Source organism: Schistocerca serialis, chromosome 1, assembly GCF_023864345.2.
Source record: "Schistocerca serialis cubense isolate TAMUIC-IGC-003099 chromosome 1, iqSchSeri2.2, whole genome shotgun sequence".
NCBI classification, from domain to species: Eukaryota; Metazoa; Arthropoda; class Insecta; order Orthoptera; family Acrididae; genus Schistocerca; species Schistocerca serialis.
Window position 1 is genome coordinate 483,546,374 of NC_064638.1, and position 16,795 is coordinate 483,563,168.

The window sequence follows — 16,795 nt, forward strand, 5'->3', positions numbered from 1 at the left end:
AGTCAGGTGAAAATTTTTGGCATAGATACACAGTTAATACTTGATACAGGATCCACGACTAATTTAATGTCTGAAGCATTTTTCACTGAGTTAAAAGGACGGAATAAATTTCCTGTTCTGCCAGTACGAACTGCAAAGTACAAACCGCTACCGGCGGCAAAACCAAGTTAGTAAAACATCAAGCTCTTATCACGATGCACATAGAACAATTTTCTGTGTAGTGTAATTTTTTAATAGTAGACGAACTTATTGTCAACTGCTTGATAGGTATGGACACATTTACAACCTACAAAACTCAAATAGACATAGGTAATGGTAAGTGCGATTTCTTTGTGAAAGACCAAAGATTTTCCATCAGCCTGATGACCATGGAGGTAAGAATAAGCTCCATGCTGATGACCACACCGTAGAGGTATGACACAGTAAACCCAGAACCCCATGTCATTATACAGTATCCATATCCCACCGTGTATTTTGTGAACAAATGTGATAATGAACGCAATACCGACACTGAAGTTAACCAAGCATTAGTAGAGCAAAAATTGAACGAATCAAATATTCTAGATGCTACACAACGACAAGAGCTTTCAGACTTATTTTTTAAATATGCAAGGTTTTTAATAAGAATGCAGGAGTAATCAAAGATTATGAACATAAACTTAATGTCTATCCTCACGGAAACATTTTGTGTTATGTCTTACCCTACACTGTGGGCAATGTGTGAAGCAGTTAAGCAGGAAATCAATATAATGTGCGAATGGGGAATCATACAGCCATCATTATCTCTATATTGCAGCCAAATACTACGAGTTAGCAAACCAGGTGGATCAGTACGACTAGTTCTAGACGCTAGAGGCATAAACAAAATCCTAGTACCAGTAAGAGCAAAGCCAGATAATTTAGATGAACAGTTACTAAAATTTCGTAACACCAAATATTTCAGCAGTCTCGACCTTAAAAAATCTTACTGGCAAATAAAGTTACATGAGGAAAGTAGAAAATGCACAGCATTTGTCTTGCAATGGCAGGAGTTATGAATTTCAAGTTTTACCCTTTGGCTTAAACATTAGTGCAGGCGTATTTATATCAACTTTGGACAGGGTCTTAGGACCAGAATTGCTCACTAAGTTTACGATTTATGTTGACGATATGTTAATAGCCACATTAGCTAGGGCAGAAAACATCAGTATAATGGAAAACGTATTTCAGAGGTTTACAGATTACAAAGTAACAGCACATATTTAAAAAATCTAACTTTGGCAAAGAAAAAATAATTTTTTTTGGACATATCGTATCAGAACAGGGTATATTACCAGACCCATAGAAACTAGACGCCATACGTAATTGCCCACCCCCAAGGAACAAAAAACAATTGAAAGCATATCTAGGACTAACCTCCTTTTTTGGAAAATTTATACCACAACAACTGATGAATAGCGATGACCTACTTAACCTGTTGAGAAAGAATAAACCTTGGATATGGGATGAGAGATGCCAGGAGCACTTTACCAAAATTAAAAATGCATTAATATCAACAAAATTTTTGAGTATCTTGATATTCTAAGGCCTTTTGTTTAAGCACAGACGCCTCGTCTCAGGGGCTGGGGGCGATACAAGAAGATACAAGAAGAAAGATGATAAACAGTACCCAAAGTCATCAGCTTTGCCAGCAGAACTTTATCAGAGGCAGGAAGATCATATTCCGTATCAGAACTGGAAAGTTTAACAGTAATTTGGGCGTTTAAGAAATTCGAGTATTTTCTTTGGGGCAAAAACACTAAGGTCTCTTGTCATCACCAATCTCTTAACATGTAAACTGTTACACTGGAGACTAGCGAGGTGATGTTTATACCTGAAGGAACTCAATTTTAAAATAATAAAAATGAGAGGCAGTCACAATATTATCGCAGATGCACTATCCAGATTACCGCAGGGACTAGACGAGGTTAGTGAACTGTCTGACCACGATTCAGAAATCTGAACATTATTGATGCAAAGTAATACACAAAAATCAGACTACAAAAAATTTTGTAAACATATGGGAATGATACACGCCATAGGTGGAAAAAGGTAATACAAAATCTCAACCAGAATACAAACCATAATATAAGTAAATGGTATCAGTTATACAAAGGCGTTTTGTTTCACCGGAAGTGCGAACGTTCTAACCATTGGCGTGTATGCCTTCTTCCTGGGGAATACATCGTCGAATTTATCAAACACACACACCAAGTATGGGGACACTACAGAGTAACAAAATGTACAGACAAGATTTCCAAACTCTGTTACTTACCCAATTTATGACTACATGTTTCACATATATTAAAAAAAGTTTACTATTTGCTAAAGAACAAAACCATCCAATATGTCAAAGTTTACAGAACTAGACCACATACTATACAAAGCTCCACTGGAAATGGTTTCTCTGGATATCGTAGGGTCATCTCCTAGAGGAAGAGGAGGTGTCAAATACATAATAACTCTTTATGATATTTTCACAAAATACATCAAACTTTATGCTATCAAAACCACTACAGCAAGTAGCATCATAAGGAGAATTGAAGAGAATTATTTACAAAGAGTAGAGAAACCCTAAGTAATATTAACAGACAATGCAGCCTATTTCGTAAGAAGAAAATGGAAACAATTAATGGATACACTGGGCATTAAACGCATCTTGGTAAGTTTTTTGCCACCAAGAAGCAAATCCTGTGGAGAGGGTTTTTAAAGAATTCAATAGATTTATAAGGACATACACTCATAATAAGCATTTATGATGGATTGAATACTTGACTCCATTTATGCAAATAGTAAACAATCTCCCCCACTCTTCTACAGGTGTCACTCCTAATGAACTGATGTTTAACACAAAGCAAAATGACGAATGGGAATCACCCATACCAAAATTACCTACTAAAGAGTTAACTTTACAGGAGAAAATGAAACAAGCAGTAATTACGCTGGAGACTAGAGCAGAATACAGAAAGAGAATATACAACGAGATACACATTTTTTGAAGGGCAATGAGTCCTGTTGAGAACATATCCCAAATCGACAATGATCGATAAGTTGGACAAAAAATGGCAATTCCTATACTCAGGGCAATATATTATTGCAAAAATACCTTATCCTGGAATTTATAGGTGGTATATGAAAGAATGGTGAGAGACAAAGGTCTTCACCCTCACAAAGACTTAAAAGCTTTTCACGAGTAGTGACACAATACCACAGCAGTTTCCTTGTCATAAAATATATTTATAAGTAATGTCACAGTTTTATAAGCAAAAATTTTATTATGTGTATTTTTGAATGAAATATGTATAGACTTAAGTAATTTTCTTGTTTTGTAAGCAAAGACAAACATTTGACGAGAAGGAAGTGTAGAAACCTAGCTTCACACGAAACGAAATGCAAACTGGAGCAGCGTACGACTCAGCTGTGCACGCTCAACAACGTATTCTTAAGTCAATACTAGGGAAGAGACATTTACCTTGCGCAAGCGCAACATGTTAACTCGCAGCGCAACCAAATAGAAACGCGAAGCGGCACGAGTATCAAGCCCAATTTCAAATTAAATAATAACATGTACCAACTATATTTACAACCAGGGGACGAAAGAACATAATATTACATTTATATCAACATGTGAAGTTGCGCCAATACTAAAATATATACATTGTAACTAGAATTAAAAGAAATCATTACAACGAAACATACAAAATGTCTTAGCTAACAAAGGAATAAGATACCGTAGGAGATGTCAAAGCAACTTTCTTTGCAGGGTAAATGAATTACAGCAATACAAATGCAAGTAAATAAATACATAAACAAATAAGAATGAAATATGAAAAACGTCTACGAACGAAGGTGATGACCGAGTATATGCGTGGCCTATGAGCTACGAAACACAATTAGTTTTTAAATTACTTAAGTTTTTTATATTGCAGCGACCAGTGCGTCGACATGGCCCAGAAGAAGAGATTTACGACGGGTGTTATAGGTACCAAATGAAAAAACGGTCCTCACCTCAAAGAAATGATTAAAATATATATATATATATCGGTCATCAAGCAAATGAAGAATAAGAAATCACAGTGCAACTACAAAACATTTACGCTTACCAACTGACTACAAAGAGCACATAAACATGGAGTTATGTCACGTCAGATAAAACTAATCAATTCATATCGCGTCGCATGAGAATATAAACGACGATATTTCCACATAATCGTAAAGAGGTGAGCATGACGTAATGCAAAAACTTTTGCATTACTAACGCAAAGCTACAAGTAAACAATTATAACCAACACAATGGTGTATAGTACACGAGTCGTTAATACATTTCGGTTCCATGAAAAGGGAGTTCCCTGATAAGTGATTTAAGAAAGGATGAATAGCATTTCCTTAGCAATTCATAAACCAGTAGAGTAGTATTCCTTATTTCCTCCCCAATGCAGGAGGCGGCGCCAAAGCGTAGTTAAGTCACCAACGCGTAATGTCGAAACCTGATGTAAATGTTTTTCTCTGTTTCTCCCTAGGAAAATATTAAACTCTCATAACTGATGTATGGATGACAGGAAAATAAAATGCGGATGCAGTAAATGCATATATAGTAACACGATGTAATGGAACGTAAATGTTACTTGTATTTATGTACAAAGGAATTTTTTTAAAGTTAACAAACGAACTATACTAACCAGCAACTGTAACTGAAAAAGGAATTTTGTATTGTTTTAGTATTTAAAAATTTTCTACGTTTGATACAAATAATGGGAGGAATGTCAGTCTTAGATATAAGCCATTGCAATATGCATTGTTATGTAAAAATGTTTGTGTGAATTTTATGTGTACATCGAGCCATATGTAAAAGATGAACTTGAAAAACTGACAGAAAGGGAAAAAAACCTCACAGACTAAAAACAATTCTCACGCCAAAGTGAATGACGAAATAGATAGTGGTATCCAAATGCATGTGCAATTGTGCAACGAATCAGTTATGGTAATGTCATGCTACGCAACGTCTGATATATTAATCAGCAAACTACAATTGTGCAAGCATCACTTACCTTGACATCGGGTGTTGATGTGCAGTATTCACCCCACTGAAAGTGTGGATACGTGAAAATGTGGATACGACAGTGAAGATCCTTCCCGGGCCATATTAAAGGCGAATTATCTGCCACAGCATCGGTTCTTGGAAAATAAACGCACATGAACTGCACTCACAATTGAAGACCACACCACAGCAAATTATTCGACGGACAGTACTGCACTCAGTGCGAAAGTGACACTAAAGCGGGGGTGAAAGCGCGAACGACCGTACACAATAATGCATGGAGCATTAACGGCTCTTGCACAGCCAACAAACATTTTGCGCGCATGCGCACAGAGACTGTCAATGTTGCCAAAAGGACAAGCAGCCGCTCTAGCAATGCTCTCATGTAAATACTTAATGAACTATCATTCCATATGTAATTTATGTATTTCCTGTAAGACAATGTGTAAGCAAGACAAGCTGCCATCTCCAACCCAAAATACAAAGAAAAATACGCTGACAAATAAAGGTCATTGTACCCCTTTCGGCAAAATTTAAATTTAAGCTGTACGAGTGTATACAAATCACTGTGCGCCTCCATTGCATGTCACTGCACAGTGTGGGGACAAGGAGGTATATAAACTATATAGGTCGTTGGTGGGGGCAGTTGTATAGGTACATAGGGAAAAGCACCAACAAGATACGACAAAAATTTAAAACCAATGATTGCAATCAATAGCGGGGCCGCTGTAAGCGTCGATAAAGATATATTTTGCTACGCCGGAAGGCGAAAAACAAATGCTAAAAATTCCATTCAATTTTTTGTGTCATTCATTAGAGAGACTCTGTCTTCAGGTCTTGTGGCGACAAGACGTATTTCTTGTGAATCAATGTGTTGTCTGAATAATAATCCTATGAAAATACTGAGTCTGAAAGTTTTCCTTTCTTCCGCGCATTATCTCAGTGTCAGGTCAACAAGCGGCAGACATCGGAAGAGTAAGTCCGATTAAGAACTAATATTATACACACGGTCAAGAGATAAATACACTACTGGCCATTAAAATTGCTAGACCACGAAGATGACGTGCTACAGACGCGAAATTTAACCGACAGGAAGAAGATGCTGTGATATGCAAATGATTAGCTTTTCAGAGCATTCACATAAGGTTGGCGCCGGTGGCGACACCTACAACGTGGTGACATGAGGAAAGTTTCCAACCGATTTCTCATACACAAACAGCAGTTGACCGGCGTCGACTTGTGAAACGTTGTTCTGATGCCTCGTGTAAGGAGGAGAAATGCGGACCATCACGTTTCCGACTTTGATAAAGGTCGGATTGTAGCCTATCACGATTGCGGTTTATCGTATCGCGACATTGCTGCTCGCTTTGGTCGAGATCCAATGACTGTCGGCAGAATATGGAATCGGAGGGTTCAGGAGGGAAATACGGAACGCCGTGCTGGAGCCCAAAGGCCTCGTATCACTAGCAGTCGAGATGACAGGCATCTTATTCGCATGGCTATAACGGATCGTGCAGCCACGTCTCGATCCCTGAGTCAACAGAGGGGGACGTTTGCAAAACAACAACCATCTGAACGAACAGTTCGATGACGTTTGCAGCAGCATGGACTATCAGCTCAGAGACCACGGCTGCGGTTACCCTTGACGCTGCATCACAGACAGGAGCGTCTGCGATGGTGTACTCAACGACGAACCTGGGTGCACGAATGGCAAAACGTCATTTTTTCGGATGAATCCAGGTTCTGTTTACAGCATCACGATGGTCGCATCCGTGTTTGGCGACATCGCGGTGAACGCACATTGGAAGCGTGTATTCGTCATCGCCATACTGGCGTATCACCCGGCGTGATGGTATGGGGTGCCATTGGTTACACGCCTCGGTCACCTCTCGTGCGCATTGACGGCACTTTGAACAGTGGACGTTACATTTCAGATGTATTACGGCCCGTGGCTCTACCCTTCATTGAATCCCTGCGAAACCCTACATTTCACCAGGATAATGCACGACAGCATCTTGCAGGTCCTGTAAGGGCCTTTCTGGATATAGAAAATGTTCGACTGCTGCCCTGGCCAGCCCATGCTCCAGATCTCTCACCAATTGAAAACGCCTGGTCAATGATGGCCGAGCAACTGGCTCGTCACAATACGCCAGTCACTACTCTTGATGAACTGTGGTATCTTGTTGAAGCTGCATGGGCAGCTGTACCTGTACACGCCATCCAAGCTCTGTTTGACTCAATGCCCAGGCGTTTCAAGGCTGTTATTACGGCTAGAGGTGGTTGCTCTGCGTACTGATTTCTCAGGATTAAACGTGAAAAAACAATTTATTCGCTGCAAAATTCATTTGCACAATAGTTCCAATGGTGTAATTGAACCAAGGTAATGTAGACGTATAGTTTTTTTCAGTAACAGTAAAATTTTACCACGAGTGAGAAGTATGGGCTCTGTCGTAGGTTTGTGAGTAGTGGGTTATGGTATGGGATTTTGGTCGAAGTATTTTCAGTGGGGGGGGGGGGGGGACGGGGGGATGCAGTGGGGGAGCTAGTGAGCATTCCAGTGAGATCCTCTCCTGGTAATGTAGAATCTGTAGTAGAAATAAGTTGATAGAGGAGCAGGAGCGTAAGATCTGTGCCCTTCAGGTGCAGTTACAATGCACAAAGGAGGAACTAGATAGGTTGAGGAGGGCGAAGGGCGGAGGGGGGGGGGATGGGAACTGGCAGTTGGCACTAAGGCAGCAAGGAGGAGGAGGAGGTATTCTGACAGTTATACTTTGCGTACATGCAATAGATTTGACCAACTTTCTGAGTTGAGTAACTCTAGATGTAGTGAACGTGCAGCAGTCCTCTGCAGTTAGGAGGCCTAGGTCAGTTGCAAAGTCTAACAAAACGAAAAAGGTTCTGCTACTAGGTGGTTCTCACGGTAGAGGTGTGGGCCAGCAGTTGCAGGAAGTGTTGGGGAGTGAGTACCAGGTCACCAGCATTGTGAAGCCTAGTGCAGGTACTGGACTCGCATTCGGGAGGACGACGGTTCGATCCCGCATCCGGGAATCCTGATTTAGGTTTTCTGTGATTTCTCTTAATCACTCCAGGTAAATGTCGGGATGCCTCCTTTGAAAGGGCACGGCCGCCTTCCTTCCCCATCCTTCCATAATCCGATGAGACCAATGACCTCGCTGTCTGGTCTCCTCCATCAAAACAACCAACCAACCTAGTGCAGGGTTGGCCTCAGGTGGCTGACAGAATAGGTGAGTTATGTAAGAATTTTACAAAGGAGGATCAGGTAGTGATAGCGGGCGGAGTGGGGAACAGGGAATATGATGTAGGCGGTGACCTGGTAAAGATAGCTACTCAAAGTGGTGACACTAATGTGGATTTTGCGCAACTGTTTCAGCATGAGGGTGCTGATGGCAGAGGGCATGGGTCACATTTCAGTGGTGCCAGTTGGGTCTATCAGTAGATTGCGTTTCACTAGGCATGGCCTGCACCTCAATAGGTATGGGAAGGGTAGCCTGGCAAAGTTTATAGGTGACAGTGTAGTGGGTGGTGGTGGGATCACTCATGGAAAAATTCCTTTAGTAGTTAGTGTTAGAGCTTCATCTTTTTTTGATTGAAGTCAGCTGATAGGTATACCTGCTTAAAGGAAGTCCCTCTAACTAAGGGCTCATCTTCAGAGGATGTCATGGTTCCATGTAGAGAAGGAATTATACACTCCTGGAAATGGAAAAAAGAACACATTGACACCGGTGTGTCAGACCCACCATACTTGCTCCGGACACTGCGAGAGGGCTGTACAAGCAATGATCACACGCACGGCACAGCGGACACACCAGGAACCGCGGTGTTGGCCGTCGAATGGCGCTAGCTGCGCAGCATTTGTGCACCTCCGCCGTCAGTGTCAGCCAGTTTGCCGTGGCATACGGAGCTCCATCGCAGTCTTTAACACTGGTAGCATGCCGCGACAGTGTGGACGTGAACCGTATGTGCAGTTGACGGACTTTGAGCGAGGGCGTATAGTGGGCATGCAGGAGGCCGGGTGGACGTACCGCCGAATTGCTCAACACGTGGGGCGTGAGGTCTCCACAGTACATCGATGTTGTCGCCAGTGGTCGGCGGAAGGTGCACGTGCCCGTCGACCTGGGACTGGACCGCAGCGACGCACGGATGCACGCCAAGACCGTAGGATCCTACGCAGTGCCGTAGGGGACCGCACCGCCACTTCCCAGCAAATTAGGGACACTGTTGCTCCTGGGGTATCGGCGAGGACCATTCGCAACCGTCTCCATGAAGCTGGGCTACGGTCCCGCACACCGTTAGGCCGTCTTCCGCTCACGCCCCAACATCGTGCAGCCCGCCTCCAGTGGTGTCGCGACACCCGTGAATGGAGGGACGAATGGAGACGTGTCGTCTTCAGCGATGAGAGTCGCTTCTGCCTTGGTGCCAATGATGGTCGTATGCGTGTTTGGCGCCGTGCAGGTGAGCGCCACAATCAGGACTGCATACGACCGAGGCACACAGGGCCAACACCCGGCATCATGGTGTGGGGAGCGATCTCCTACACTGGCCGTACACCACTGGTGATCGTCGAGGGGACACTGAATAGTGCACGGTACATCCAAACCGTCATCGAACCCATCGTTCTACCATTCTTAGACCGGCAAGGGAACTTGCTGTTCCAACAGGACAATGCACGTCCGCATGTATCCCGTGCTCTAGAAGGTGTAAGTCAACTACCCTGGCCAGCAAGATCTCCGGATCTGTCCCCCATTGAGCATGTTTGGGACTGGATGAAGCGTCGTCTCACGCGGTCTGCACGTCCAGCACGAACGCTGGTCCAACTGAGGCGCCAGGTGGAAATGGCATGGCAAGCCGTTCCACAGGACTACATCCAGCATCTCTACGATCGTCTCCATGGGAGAATAGCAGCCTGCATTGCTGCGAAAGGTGGATATACACTGTACTAGTGCCGACATTGTGCATGCTCTGTTGCCTGTGTCTATGTGCCTGTGGTTCTGTCAGTGTGATCATGTGATGTATCTGACCCCAGGAATGTGTCAATAAAGTTTCCCCTTCCTGGGACAATGAATTCACGGTGTTCTTATTTCAATTTCCAGGAGTGTATTTCATCAAAATATAAGAGGGATTAGAGATAAAGTTAGTGAACTGCTTATTGATGTTGTCTCTGAAATTATTGGTATATCGGTGCACCATTTAAATAATTTGACAATTCAGAAGCTTCCTTTACCAGGATAGAGATTAGCTGGCTGTTTTTCAAGGAGTTTCTTGCGGGGTGGGGGAGTGGTTATGTACATAAAAAACAGTATTTCATTTGAGTCCATAGATGTATCATGACACTGCACTGAACAGATGTTTGAATGTTGTGCAGGGGCAGTTTAATTTAGTGAAGCTCAACTTCTGACTGTTGTTGTTTATAGGTCCCCTAACTCTGACTTCAGAGCATTTCTGCTTAAGTTAGAGAGGGTTCTTGATTCACTTTTTATGAAGTACCAGAAATTAATTATATGTGGTACCTTCAATATAAATTTCGTACATGATGGTGGAAGAAAAAGGATTTTGGTAGATCTCCTAAATTCATATGATCTGATGCAGAATGTGTTTTGTCCATCTATGGTGCAGGGGAACAGCAGCACAGCCAAAGACAATATTTTTATTCATTCTTCGTTACTAGATGGGCATTCTGCTAGTAAAAGGGTGAATGGCCTTTCAGACCATGATGCACAAATTTTAACACTAAAAGGCTTTTGTACTCAAATATCACATATAATTACAAACTACGTAGGAAAGTGAATCAAACAGCACTAGAGAGTTTTTTAAACTTTGTCAAGGAACAAGAGAGGCAGGATGTTTATTGTTCCTATAACGTAGATCATAAATATAATGCTTTCATTAACACATTTCTCATGCTCTTTGAGAGTTGCTTTCCATTAGAACATTCTAAACGGGGTAATAGCAGTAATAGGCAGCCCAGGTGGCTGACTAGTGGGATAAGGATATCATGTAGAACATAGTGAGAATTATATCAAAATGTTAGAAGCAGTCGCAATCAAGCTACAGTAGCCCATTACAAACAGTATTGTAAGGTGCTTAAAAATGTTATTAGGAAGGTAAAGAGTATGTGGTATGCAAATAGAATAGCTAATTTGCAGGATAAAATTAAAAGCATATGGTCAATTGTGAAGGAAGTGTCTGGTCAGCAGCACAAGGTCGACGATGTAAAGTCAGTTCATACTATAAATATATATATATATATATATATATATATATATATATATATATATATATATATATATATATATACCTTAATGTCATTTCTTGTTAACAATATTAGTTTATTCCCAAGAATAAACAGCTTTCACTCAGTTAATACTTGGCAGAAATCAAATCTGGATTTGGATCAGATTTCCTTAACTCTTGTGCAAAAAGGGGTGCAGTATACTGCTGCATCGATTTTCAACAAGCTACCACTCGAATTCAAAAAACTTAGCAGTAATCCATGTGCTTTCAAATCGAATCTGAAGAGTTTCGTCATGGGTCACTCCTCCTATGCTGTCGAGTAGTTCCTTGAAAAATTAAGCTGATTATTGTCGTATTGTTGGCTGTGTTTACTGAAGCTTGTGGACTGACTATTTTTGGGTTCATTAGAATTTTATTTTTATCGGTTATTACTTTTATGTTGTAGTTTCATGTACAGACAAGCTGCATGAACTTGGAGATTTCCTCCTCAATTTGGTCCTACGAAACTTGATGTGTAAAAAAAAAAAAAAAAAAAAATCACCATAGAAAAAAGGAAATCAAGTCTAGCAAAGTAGAAAATCAGTTAAAATGTAACCCTAATCTCACACTTTCTATAACAGGAATTAAAATATTATGAAATTCCAAGAAACTATCATCATTGTCTACACAAAGTCTCTCCTTGATATAATATCTTTAAAAGAAATACATCATAAAGACTCATTGTAATGCTAGAAATATTTACAGAATATCATAAACATCATACCATTAGCCTGACCTGTTCTCAATCCGATAAGACCTGTTAAAAATTGATCAGTACAAACTTTGAAAATTGATCAGGAGCAGAACCACAGTACATGGTCTACCAAAGTGTCTGCCACACGCCCATTACCTGAACGCTTACCATTTACTTCTATATGTACCGAGCTGACTGTACTAAGCTGCTGAATTATATTGGGCTGTCACTCGTTAACAAAATTATGGTAAGATGATGGCAAAAAAAGAAACATTTACAAGCACAAAGTGGGTCTCTGTAACTGGTAAGTGCACAGGATTAAATGTGCTAGTGGTAAAAAAATGCAAGAATTAGGTTCACCATAAACAACAAAGAAAATATATGCCATAGTCTAATGTAAAATGCCTTTTGGTAATAAACCAGTTGCAAAGCACTCTACACTATCCAAAATATAAGACAAATAAAGCATAGTATGACCTGCATACAACATTCCTGAAAAGACGAAGCATGAGTATGGAATATGACAAGAAACAAATCAGGTTTAGTAGTATAAGCTGTATAAGTATGTTGTCTGTCAAGCTGTGTATGAGTTTCTTAATTCATCCAAAACATATGAGAAAATCATAGCTTCCACAAGAACAAATAGTCAAGATAATGCAGTAAGTTATTATTAGGCAAGAAAAAAAGGTCAAAGCATGTGGTAGTAATTAGACCAAAAATGTACATTGCTGTAAGATGTAGCATGGCTGTAGCCTGTTGTGTTGCTCTCACAGCGAAAAAAAAATTTCCTAGTATATGCAGGGTTGCATAACAATCTCAAGAAAGTGACAATTGCAAATCATACAAAAGAAATTTTAGTGTAGTAACAAATAGCTGCAGACTCTATTGTCAACCTGCTATGACTGATCCAAACTCATCTTTTATACTTATAAATCAGAAATAACATCACATGAAATAAAATCAACTTCAACGAAAACAGGGTCCCTGAGCCCTAACCGTTACCTCAATAAAATTCATCATCATTATCATCATCTCATCAGTAATTTCACATAACATTACATACGTAAGCCACATAAATCGTTTTCATATATCTCATTAAATATCATCAGTAATCATCATCATCAAATACACAGATATGGAGTAAATTTCATAATACAACACATCTGAAATCTACCAAAATAAAATTCACTGTTTTGTCTACATCAATTGTCTTCCACACGAAAAAAAATCCAAATATAAGTGAGGTCCGAAGTTATAAGACAAGAAAAGACAAATAGGCTGTAGTGGTATCAGTTCTGTAGTAATTCAGATCACAATGTAAGTGTGTTGTCTGTAAAGCTGTGTATGTGCGTCCTATTCATAGAACTCTTTGATAAGTCACAAAATTATGGGAAATCGAAAATTATAAAACAGCAAATAATGGTAAACAAAATTCTCAGTGTAGGGACATCGTCTATAAAGCTATGTGTGTGTGTGTGTCCTATTCGTGAAATTCTTTGACATTCGTTATAGGATGTACATCCATACTACACTGATTCTCAAACTTTCCACTTCTAAAGCATTTGGATGAAAATGCGATGAATGCTATATGATCCATTATAGCAAAGAAAGAATTAGCTGAACTAGTGTTTTACTTTATGAGACAACCTGTGTGATCTGACGAGTACTTTTTGACCGATCTGAAATGTTCGTTTGATTCCAGAAGTCTGTTGGCATTGCATCCTCTTTCCTGCAGCTTGTATGAGGTTACATAAAGCTATTTCCACAATTTAATGGTGGTGTAAGCAACGTAACTTAGGTATTGTTACAAGTTACCTGATACTGCCAGGTGGCAGTTTGTTTTTCTGTAGAAGGTACAGAGAAAGTAAGGTAGAAGCGTTGGGAATAGAGTTGATAACATCCTGAAATGTGTAAATGTATTTGTCCCATTCTCTGTGTTTCTTGTGGCAATACAATCTGCATAGTTTACCTATCTCTTTCATAAGGTGTGAAGCTGGATTTGAAGAAGCGTGATAGCGGGATATGTAAATGGGTTTGATTTTCCTGCTTGAGAGAGTGCAAGTTCAGTAACTTGACCTAAATTGCGGAGTGTTGTCTGAAGTGACCTTTCCAACGTGACCAACTTCTGTTAAAAAGTTCTTGACAAAGGCAGCAGGCACAGTTTTGCCAGTAGTTTTATGCAAAGGTGTGACTGAAACAAATTTCGGCGTGACCTCTACAACTATGAAAATATAAAAGAAGCCTTGTTTGCTAGTAACAATAGGACTGAATAAGTCAACGGCTGCTAGATGACATAGTTTCTCAGGAACGATTGGATACAACAGAGCATAAAAGGAAGATGATGTTGTCTTGGCTTTCTGGCATAATTTGCACTTCATAAGAACACGATGAATGCGTTTCTCCATATTAAGAAATAAGACGTTTGACGAAGAATTTAAGAGCATTTGCGGCTCCACAATGAGCATAGCTGAGATGTATGTACCATGTAAGTTCGTTAACTAGATGCTAGTGAACGCAGACAAGCCAGGTAGAAGTGTCAGGCATTAACCGTTTAAACAAGATATTATTCCAAATGAGATAGTAGAGTGATAGAAGGTTTGATTTTGTCACCACATTGCTGTTTGATATCTTTCCAGGTTGGATCCTTGTCTTGCTCTGTAGCAATGTCGGTCATTGCCGAAGAAATGAAGTTTTCGAAAGTTACCTGTTGAATGCGTAACACACTGAAATTGGCGTGACAAAATTTTGTTGAAGAAGCAGACAGAGTACCACCAAATGAACCAACCAGCGGAAATATTTTCAACACCGCGAATAGATGACCGTAAAGCGAAATTCTTGATAATACATAGCCCAATTAAGTAAACGCTCATGAGAAAGTTTTGCTGACAGAAGAAATTGCAAAGTTCTGTGATCAGTATAAATCTCGGTATGGCTGCCAAATAAGAAGTGACAGAATTTGGAAAAGGCCCACACGACAGTTAAACATTCGAGTTATGTGATAGAATATAGCTGGAGACAGAACGTTGCTACCGAAAGCAATGATTTTCTTAACAACAATGCTGTCTTCTTCCATCTCTTGAAACAGATAGACACCAATGGCCAGTTTAGAACTGTCAGTGGCCAAACAGAAGTCATGTGAAAGATCAGGATGAAAAAGTAGAGGAATGTTCAATAAAGCTTGTTTCAAATTGACAAATTCTTGTTGAGCTTGTTCGTCCCAGATCCAGTTGGAGTTTTTGCCAGTAAGTTGGTACGAATGTGGAGTATCGAGAGCCTTCTAGTGCACAAAACGACGGAAAAAACTGACCAAACCGAGAAAAGTTCTGACTTGACGTTTGGATGTGGGTGCAGTGATGTCACGGGTTGCTTGCAACTTATCCGGGTCAGGTTCAATGCCAGAAACAAATATGACATGACCTAAAGATATGATGTTAGATTTGTCGAATTCAGATTCGCTCAGGTTGACTGTGACACCATGGTCAGAAAAGACGTGTAACAAACAATTCAAGGAATCACTGTGCCCATCCTAGGTCTTTCCGGATATGAGAATACCATCGACATAAGTGGTGGTCTGAATTTTTAAATGATCCGGTAAAATAGGATTTAAACCTCTAATGAATGCTGCAGACGAAATGTTTAATCCAAAAGGAAGTTTACGGAACTGATAGTATATGCCAAAACAGAGAAAGGCTGTATAATTGCAGCAATTAGGGTGCAATTCAACCTGCCAGAAACCATATTTTAAATCAAGAGAGGAGGATAATTTCTGAAGAATCTCTTCCATGGTTTGCAGTCTATCTGTTTCCGGTATAGTAATGTTGTTAATTTGTCTCAATCGAGAACGAGCCTCAGTGAACCGTCTTTCTTTTACATAACATGAAGCGAGCTGTTGTAAGAGCTGGCTGCCGGCTCGAAGCATGCTATTAATTCCTTCTTTAACTTTCTAATGATAGACAAAAGGAATGGTGTAGTGTCGTCCAGCAAAAGTATTGTGTGGCTCAACTTGAAATCCATGAAGAAAACCACGAATAGTGCCAGGTACATTATCAAAAATATGAGCAAGAGTTTGTAAGATTTCTCGTAATTGTTGTTTAAGAAAATTAGAGGTGGCTTTACAATTGTCAACTTTGTTCTAAATCGTGTCGAAAATGTCAATTACAGTGCATCGACGTTGTGCTCACAGTACGGCTCAGCAGAATGAAATTGTGTAGTGTACCAGTCGGTATTTCTATTTGAAGAAAGAAGGTGCAGGTGATTTATTAATTTATAATTTAAAGATATCATATTGTCGTCGTTTTGTAATGTAATGCAAGAGTTGTTAAATCCAGCACTGCTTTAAGTCTGTTTAAGAAATTGTTGTCTAGAATGACTTCAGTTGTTAATAATGGAACGATAAGAAAGTTGGTGAAAAACTTGTGACCTTGAATAGAAATTGTGAATGAGTTTGAGATGTAACTTCAACGCTTTTATCAAGTACAGCACTATTTATTTTGATTTTATTAAAAGGTAACATCGGTCAAGAATCATCAGAATTGCAGTGGTTGAATGCTGCAGAACTCTTGAAAGTAACGAGCGAACCAGAATCCAGAACTGCTTTTAATACGTGTTTGCCAACTTGAATGATAATAACAGGATGATAAAAATGTTTCACATAACAGTAAATCCCTGATGTCTCCTAAGAGCATCATACACTCTATAATGTGTGTAGAATGTGATCTATCCTATATTGCCGCGTCGTCCGCATCATCTGACGC